Source organism: Mauremys reevesii, linkage group 9, assembly GCF_016161935.1.
Source record: "Mauremys reevesii isolate NIE-2019 linkage group 9, ASM1616193v1, whole genome shotgun sequence".
Classification (NCBI taxonomy): Eukaryota; Metazoa; Chordata; order Testudines; family Geoemydidae; genus Mauremys; species Mauremys reevesii.
Genome location: NC_052631.1, coordinates 13965434 through 13973750, shown reverse-complemented (window position 1 = coordinate 13973750; position 8317 = coordinate 13965434).

Below are 8317 nucleotides of genomic sequence, written 5' to 3'. Positions count from 1 at the left end.
TCCGAGCTCCACGTTTGCTGAAACACATGCCACAGAAAGGGCCATCCTTTGACTGTTACTTGATTTCTAGCTCCACTTGTGATAGTCAGTAAATTGTTTATTTGTTCAATGGGATTACAATCCTGACATTGAGGGAGCTACTTCATCCTAATTAGCTCCCCAGACACCTCTTATTTTTTTAAAAAACAATTCTATAAAGTCAAGATGACTATTTTGGTCATTATCTTCTTGATAAACGTACTCGCCACCAAGAAGGTGTTTCCCAAAAGGGACCCTGCAATGTAGAAGTATATTGAGTTATACTTCCTGTTCCACGATTGCTTCAATTTTCTCAGTTCACCCAATATCGTTTCCAGAAATATCACCCCAAATCATCAAACAACAACATCCAAGTTTCAGTACTGGCAACAGGCCCTCATAATTCATCAGAGCATCATTGATCATAAGTTCTCCTCTGCTTGTTTCATACTTTGATGGACAAGATGCCTGAGGGGATTGGTAGTGGTATTCAAGGCATTTCATTTGATAGATTGTTAGTTGATTCTGTGTCTGGTCCAGGTTGATATTGACCTGAAGTTGTTACTATTTGATGGCTGTCTGTATATGTGTGAAATGAATTGACAAGGTCCATGCTGTTCTTACTAGGCAAAGGTTGTTCACTTCTAAAATTTACCATAATAATTTTACCATGCCACCTTGTGATGTGATTTAGTCAGATCTTATATGCTAAGCAGGGATAATCTTAGTCAACCCTTTGATGGGAACCCTCAAGGAAACCGAGGTGGTTCAGGAAGTGGTGTTGGTGATACAGTGGGTGCCAAATAGATAGCGCCATTGCACGTCTTTAAATAAATAGTTTGTCAAAAGCAAAGAAATCTTTCATTTTTAGACTCAAAGTTTATCTCCAGCCCACACCAATGTGGTATCATCTTTCATTACAGCCATATTCACTGCCATATTAACCCAACATCATCACATTTGTGAAGCCAAAGGGTGCCGAGTGTCACATGACACATGAGAATCTCAGCTACTTTTTTTAAAAGTAAGTTTGCAACCCTCATGGTTGCAGAGCAAGGCAGGAAAATGTGACACTCCTTCTCAACATACCCCCAAGGCATATTTTTTTTAAACTCATGAATCTTAAATGTTTATAGTTGACTATCCTGGGTATCTCTCCCACTCCCCACTCAGCACCCCCCTCCATTTGTGCAGCCTATCCAGTAGCTCCATGGCTTTCCACATTCTCTATCATTAACTTCCCTCCCCCCGCCCCTATTCAGCTGACTAAGCATCCCAATGGGGAGTGGTGTAGAAGCAGCTTCTGCAGGTTTATGGCTCTGGAGGTTCCCTCTAACGTAGATAGGAGGAATCCTTCAGTGGTCAATTAGCTGGTTTCAGGGCAGCTTTGTGTTACTGGAGCTATCCAAAGCAAACCCAAGGAAACAGATGATTATGGCCTTGTAAGTGCTAAAATTTTTCAAGTTGCATATTCAATTTCTGACAGAGATAGGGGAATAGTAGTCCCAGACTCCAGGTTATTAGGAGAATAGTCTATTCCAAAACTTTTCTAACTGTTGGCAGCTATGCGCAGAGCCTAGCAGTTACCTTGGTAACTGTTGGCAAATGTTCATTGTCCTCTGTATATCACTATGTACTTTAATGGTGCTCTACAAGCAATTACTAATGATATAGGATGACAGAGTAATATTTGCAGTGGACTTTATACCTTGGTGAAACACAATAAGTTGATAACAGATGTTGTGTGCAAATGGTGATTGCATGAAACTTGAAATTTTGACTTAGAAAACACTGGGGAATATTTTTTTTAATCACTGCATTCTGTTATCTTCGATTCTAGCAATTTCCATCTTTTTTTGGTCTGACTCCTCCCATTGTATGAGTTGCATGCTTCTGTCCCAATTTGTCATCAATGAGTCACTTTATCTATTAGGAAAAAAAGAGGCTGATTAATTATCTTAAATAGTAACTTATGAATAACAGGCACATTCTGTACTCCCATAAATTAAGCAAATCTTGCATCAGGACACAATGATTTTTCTATTCTGTATTAATAAGGCTGTATTGGAACAGTTTTAATATTGTTCTTTTCATAAAACAATTTTTAACCCACTGTTGCTCAGCAGGAGCAGTCCAATATGTCTCGATCGTCTTAACACAGAGATTGCATTTAGCACTTACAAAGTTGTATTAATATTTGTAAGAGTTTCTGTGCTAAAAAGCAAAACGTATGGGAAACATTTTTAATTATTTGAAACGTTTACTCTGTCCCTAAGATTAATAAGTTGCTAAATGTTGAAACTTCATCCAGATTCGTTTGAACAAAGGAAAGAAAAAAAAATCATGAACAGCATTTCAAGGTTTGAGATTGTGTCTTTTTAGCTTTATCCTCCTCCTGTGTGGTCTTCAGAGCCCTAAGGTGATACTGGTACTTGAAGTATCAAATAACAGGCAAGGAATTATGCCTACTTAAAGGCGTGATGCAGGTTTATGGTGAGGGACACAAGGAGTCTCCACTTTGTACCTCCCATGCAATAGCTGGGCATGTTTGCAATCCCTGAGCTTCTGTGTACAGGGGCTACCCCAAAGGAGGGCAAGAGTGGGGGAATTGTGGCTCCATCCCATCTTTCTTGTCAACGACAGGAGCTGGCAGTTCAGACAAGAAGAGGACCTATTGCTCCTCTATAAGAAAAACTCTCCTGCATACATCTTGGAGTGGTAGGAGGTTTTGAACCCCTCCTGGAGCTTCTCCTTATTCAGGTCTGTCTCTGACAGGCACAGCTGAGCCTTTTTTGATTTGCACCTTAAAAGCAATTTGTACTTTAGGCCTGCTAAGCTCCCCCCATATAAAAACCCACTTTTAATTTGGATCATCTTGGCAGTTGGATAGCTGATATTCCAAAAACCTTAATAGACTTTTTTTTTACTTCAATGGGAGCTTGCTTGAATAAAGACTGATTAAAGACCTCAAGATTTGATCTGACAGAAATACATTTTTCATTGCTAGGCAAATGTAGCTTTTTATCCTTAATGTTTATAAAAATATCTTTATACTATCGCTCAAGCTTGCAAGCGTATGACATTTGATGCTGCAAGCCTTCCTTGCAGGGTAAATCTACTAGGTATGCATGTGTCGTAAAGGCCCTGTATGATTATAAAATACTGAGAACGCTTGAGAATGAACTAAAATCAGAGGTGAACAGAGTGTATATAGAACAGTTCATATATTGCATTTAACAGTGAATTAAAAACACAGTGTGCATTTTGGATGCCTTGTTCACATTTGTTGACCTACACAAACAAGCTAAAGAAACTGCATGCCTCACACTACCGTGGAGAAGACCCAGGTTGACTCACACTGCACCCTCTACTGGCTGATGAGGAGGCCATCTATGATTTTAACATGAAAACAATTATCTTGTGTTTTCCTCATGGCCACCTGGGAGATTCCACATTAATAATATCTTCAGAAGTTCAAGAGCCAGGGCACCAGCTGGAAACTGGGGGTTGGGGCTTCAGCCCCACACGAGGCACTTGACAAGGCTCAGGGCTTCAGCTGAAGTCCCGAGACCCCACTCCCTGCTGGGTAGAAGCCCCAAGACCTGCTTCCCCACTGGGCGGAAGCCCCTACCTCACCACCCTGCTGCAAAGCAGAGATCCTGAGCTTCCTGCCCAGTCTGGTGGGTGGAAACTGGAGGGGCATGGGAGCTCCGTGAGCTGCACTTTAATGGTAAAAGAGCCGCATGTGGCTTGTGAGCCACAGTTTGGCCACCCCTGCAATAGACCATAATAGCAAAGTAATGAACACTCTAATCCTTCGGGGAAATTATTTGTTAGCTACCTTAAAACAATTTATTGAAGCAACAGCGCATTGCAGTTTCTGCAGCTACGGAATTCCAAAATTTTGCCACCAAAAAAGAAATTACAGCTGTGCCATGCTTATTGAGACTGCCAACGATTTTGTTCTTAGGGTTTGTGAATACCAGACATGGAAAAAAATGTCTTTCGGAAAAAAATGGGTATTTTTTAGCAAACACCTTCTAGAGATCTGTAAATTAAAATTCAAGGTATTTGTCATGCCTTCCTGGAAGTGGGAGTCAGTTTAGTTGCAGATACATATTCTAATGTATTTGTGCTAATTTCACTTTAGGACTCCGCTAGCCAATTGATTGATTGATTGTAAGAGCAATTACCAATTTTGAAGTACATGTAATATACATATTGCAATATGATCATATTACATATAGGAGAATACATTTCTGTTGGTTATGACATCAAGTGAATTATAGGCTTCTGAGTTGCCATGGTAATTCCTCTTGCAAAATGCTCATGCTGGAGGAAGTGACAATGGGTCCTATTCTTCTCTTTGAGGCAAGGTTAATCTAATGCCCTAGGATGGTGGTAAGGCAGCCACTGTGCTGCTGCCAGCCCCATCTTTCAGGTGATATAGAAAATTGACATCCCAACCATTTATAGCCATATACAGATCTCACTCAAGAGCATGTCGCAAGAGGAGACGTTTTAATTCCAATATGTGGTTAACTTCCAATTTAGAACATTCCATTCTCTCGATCTTACATCTCCTGTCGTCTTGAATGGGGAAAACAAGTTTTCTTCACTTTTTGTGGTAATCTTTTGTGCAACGCGCTGAGCCCTATGAAAACTATTACTACCTTGCACCCCATTGGATACATTTCGTGGCTGGGTGATGTGATCTACATGTGGAGTTTGTTACATTTGTAAAGCACTTCCGCATATTTCTGGATAGACGGAGTAACATAAATGTGAAATCATTAAAGTTGTTGTTTATTATTTGCCCATCCCTGTCCATGATGCTCTGGTATTAAAGCATTAGGATTATTAAATTGTAATACTACTACTAATTTAAGTACTCAGTAATGTATATCATAATTAAGTACACTATTGTTGAGATTTTCAGAAGTGATGAGTAATTTGGGCTGCTTCAGTTTGGTAACTAACTTGAAACACCTTAAAAGGAACTTGTTTTTCAAAAAGTCTTGAGTACTCACCCTGGAAAATCAAGTCCCTGTAAAGTGTCTCAGGTTAGGACTATAAATCACTTCTGAAATTCTTAGCCAGTGTCCTGCAGTGTCTGTGTACTGCTGCCCTCTACAGGGCTGCATGCCAGATCTGCTTAAGTAGGTGGGATGTGTCACCCTGTTGTGGCTGTAGTTTACAGAAAAATTAAGCCCTTATACTGAGAAATTAACGAATGTTATTTGGGCTGATCACTAGTATAATAGCACTTTGCACTGCTACAAAACCTTCCAGATTTCAAAACACACTAAGGATATTACTAAGTGAGCCTCACATCAACAAGGCCAGGCAGATTCATGTTTCAAGAACACAGAAAATATTTCTTGTATATAGCCTTTTCCTATAGTTCAATATTATGACAGTAGCACCCAAAGGCTCCATTGCGCTAGGCACTGTACAAACTTATAGCCTGAAATCCTAGCCCCACTGAAGTCAATGGCAAAACTCTCAGTGATTTCAGTTGGATCAAGATTTCACCCCGTAATGAGAGACAATTCCTGCCCTGAAGAGTTTTAAATCTCAGTAGACCAGACAGGAGGTAAAGAAGGTGAAATGACATGCCCAAGATCACACAGCAGGTCAGTGGCAAAGCCAGGAATAGAATACAGGTCCCTTAACTGCTAGTCTAGTGCCCTAGATGCTTCCAATTGTGCTGCACTTGAAGAACTGAATTCCAGACACAAATGCAGATCAAATAAATAGACTGAAGTGATTTATTACCATTTAAAATTATATTTTATGCATTCAGTACATTCTTTGTGGATTTTTTTAAGTTATTATAAATTCACATGAATTGCATTAGCTGTTGGTTAATGGGAACACATTCATTGCTGTATTTTAACATTTTTAAATATTTGTGTAGTGTTTGATTCATTTTGGACAGTATCCATAATGTCAGCCAGGCTAATGACATGGGTCACTGAGTTATTGGTGTAATCCTAATTAGAGGCGAACAGATGCCAATCAAGGCCAGAGAATTTGGAAGGAAAATAATACTGTATTTGCCAAATCAGATTATTACTAACTGATTGAAGTAGGGATCTGAGATACCTCTTCAGTGCAATGCAAGCCTCAAGATTTCCACAATTTTCAAGCCTTCCTGGCTTGTGGGAACAGGCTCAGAAAAAGGAGAAAAACATCCTTTGATGGAAGCATGCAGAAAGCTGCAAAAGACTTCTTTTGCTTTTAAGTGCTGAATTGTCAATCCTGCCTATGTTTTGATTTTTCAGCAGAGGTCACTGATGATGTAGACATCAGAAAGCAACCAAACACATGGGGCCTAGTTCATCTCTGCTGAGACTATATTGACTTCCATAGACTTAGAGATGAAGTTGGTCCATGCTGCCATGTCATTATTAGGCTAGGCAATGAAAGAATATGAACTAAATTTGATAACTCAGTGCATTTGTTCAGCCTTCTTCCTTGATAGTCCCTGTGTGCTTTATAATTCAGATCCAGTTAAAAACAGCATCTAGCATGTATGCTTTTAATTTTGATTTAGAAACTAGAACCACTTAGGCTTTCACAGTGTAAAGAAGAAGCTGATTTCATAAGCATAATACATACTAAAAGCTCTAGCCCCCCTGTGTTTCCAGATTATAATGAGAGTAAACCAAGAAATTTGTGGACTCTGAGTTCAGAGAACAACTGGGAACTTTAAATAGGAACATAAGAAGAAAGCAAGTTATAAAGTTATTCTAAACTAACTGTATTTGCAACCCTAAAAGTATGGACATGGACTTTAAAATTAATGCAACATTTCACTGGCAAACAATGTAGAGGTTTCTAAACTAGAGTGTTATGATCTAATAATCAAGATCCAGTAAGAACACTGGTAGTAGCTTGCTTTATCAATTGCAGTGTCTTAACAGTAACCAAAAAGGGGCTGAAAATAACAATTTACAGTAGATGAATCCTAGAAATGACTAAAGTGGTTAACATTTCTATGTCTGTCTTGTTGAACTGAGGTCCCTATCAAGACAATGTAACAATTTGGAGGTGGTACCGGTTTGAAATCCTATCATCCTAAATAAATTCATTAGATAGAAAGTCATGTCCTGCAGGCACTGTTAAACCCCACCTGATTGTGCGGTATCCTTTCCTATCCAGATAGTCCTATACTAAATTGCAGGTGAGAAAAAAGAATATTATGATTAACAGTGTAGAAAGCTGCAAAAAGTCTACATCTACATGAATTACTGAAGATAGATGATCAAAATCTTTGCATTTAGGCAATTAATATAAATGTTTTTGCTAGGCAGTCCCAATATATTGATGTCTACAAAACGTTGTTATTTTGTCCCACGATAACCATATCAAACCAGGATATTGGAGAATGAATTTGGCCACTCTTACAGGGTTCTTTGTAAGGGCACAATCCAAGCTGTCAAATACAAAGAGCCCAAGTTTCCTTACAATGATATATTCCATAAGCAACTGTTAAAGCCTGCTCTTGACACAGTGGATATATCTTGGTCCCGTCTCTATTGATTTTCATTTTTGTGGTGTGCTCTGTCCGCACTATCGTGGTAGTAGATGTTATTTTCTGAGGCGCTTTCATGTCAATCAGAGAATCTTTTGTCTTTCAACTATTTATCTATGCTAACGGTCACTTGATAAGTCATTAACGTCCTCAACTATTCTCATTCCAACTGGAGTTTCCAATCTTCCAACTTTGGCCAGATCATCAGCTACATCACTTCTGTATATACTTTCAGATAAGAATGCAATGAATATAATGTGATAGATGTCATATATCTTAAAATTAGTTGACACATGACATTCTCATATATAAATTTGGGAAGTGTGGTCTAGATGAAATTACTATGCAGTGGTGCAACAGTGGTTGAAAGACCATATTCAAAGAGTTATCAATGGTTTGCTGTCAAATTGAGGGGATGTATCTAGTGGTGTCCTACAGGGGTCTGTCCTGGGTCCAGTACTAGTCAATATTTTCATTAATTACATGGATAATGGAGTGGAGAGTATGCTTATAAAAATTGCAGATCACCCCCAGCTGGGACAGGTTGCAAGCACTTTGGAGGACAGGATTAGAATTCAAAATGACCTTGACAAATTGGAGAATTGGTCTCAAATCAACAAGACGAAATTCAATAGAGATAAGTGGAAAGTATTACGCTTAGGAAAGAAAAAAATCAAATGCAAATCTACAAAATGGGGACTAACTGGCTAGGCATTAATACTGCAGAAAAAGATCCGGAGATTATAGTGGATCACAAAT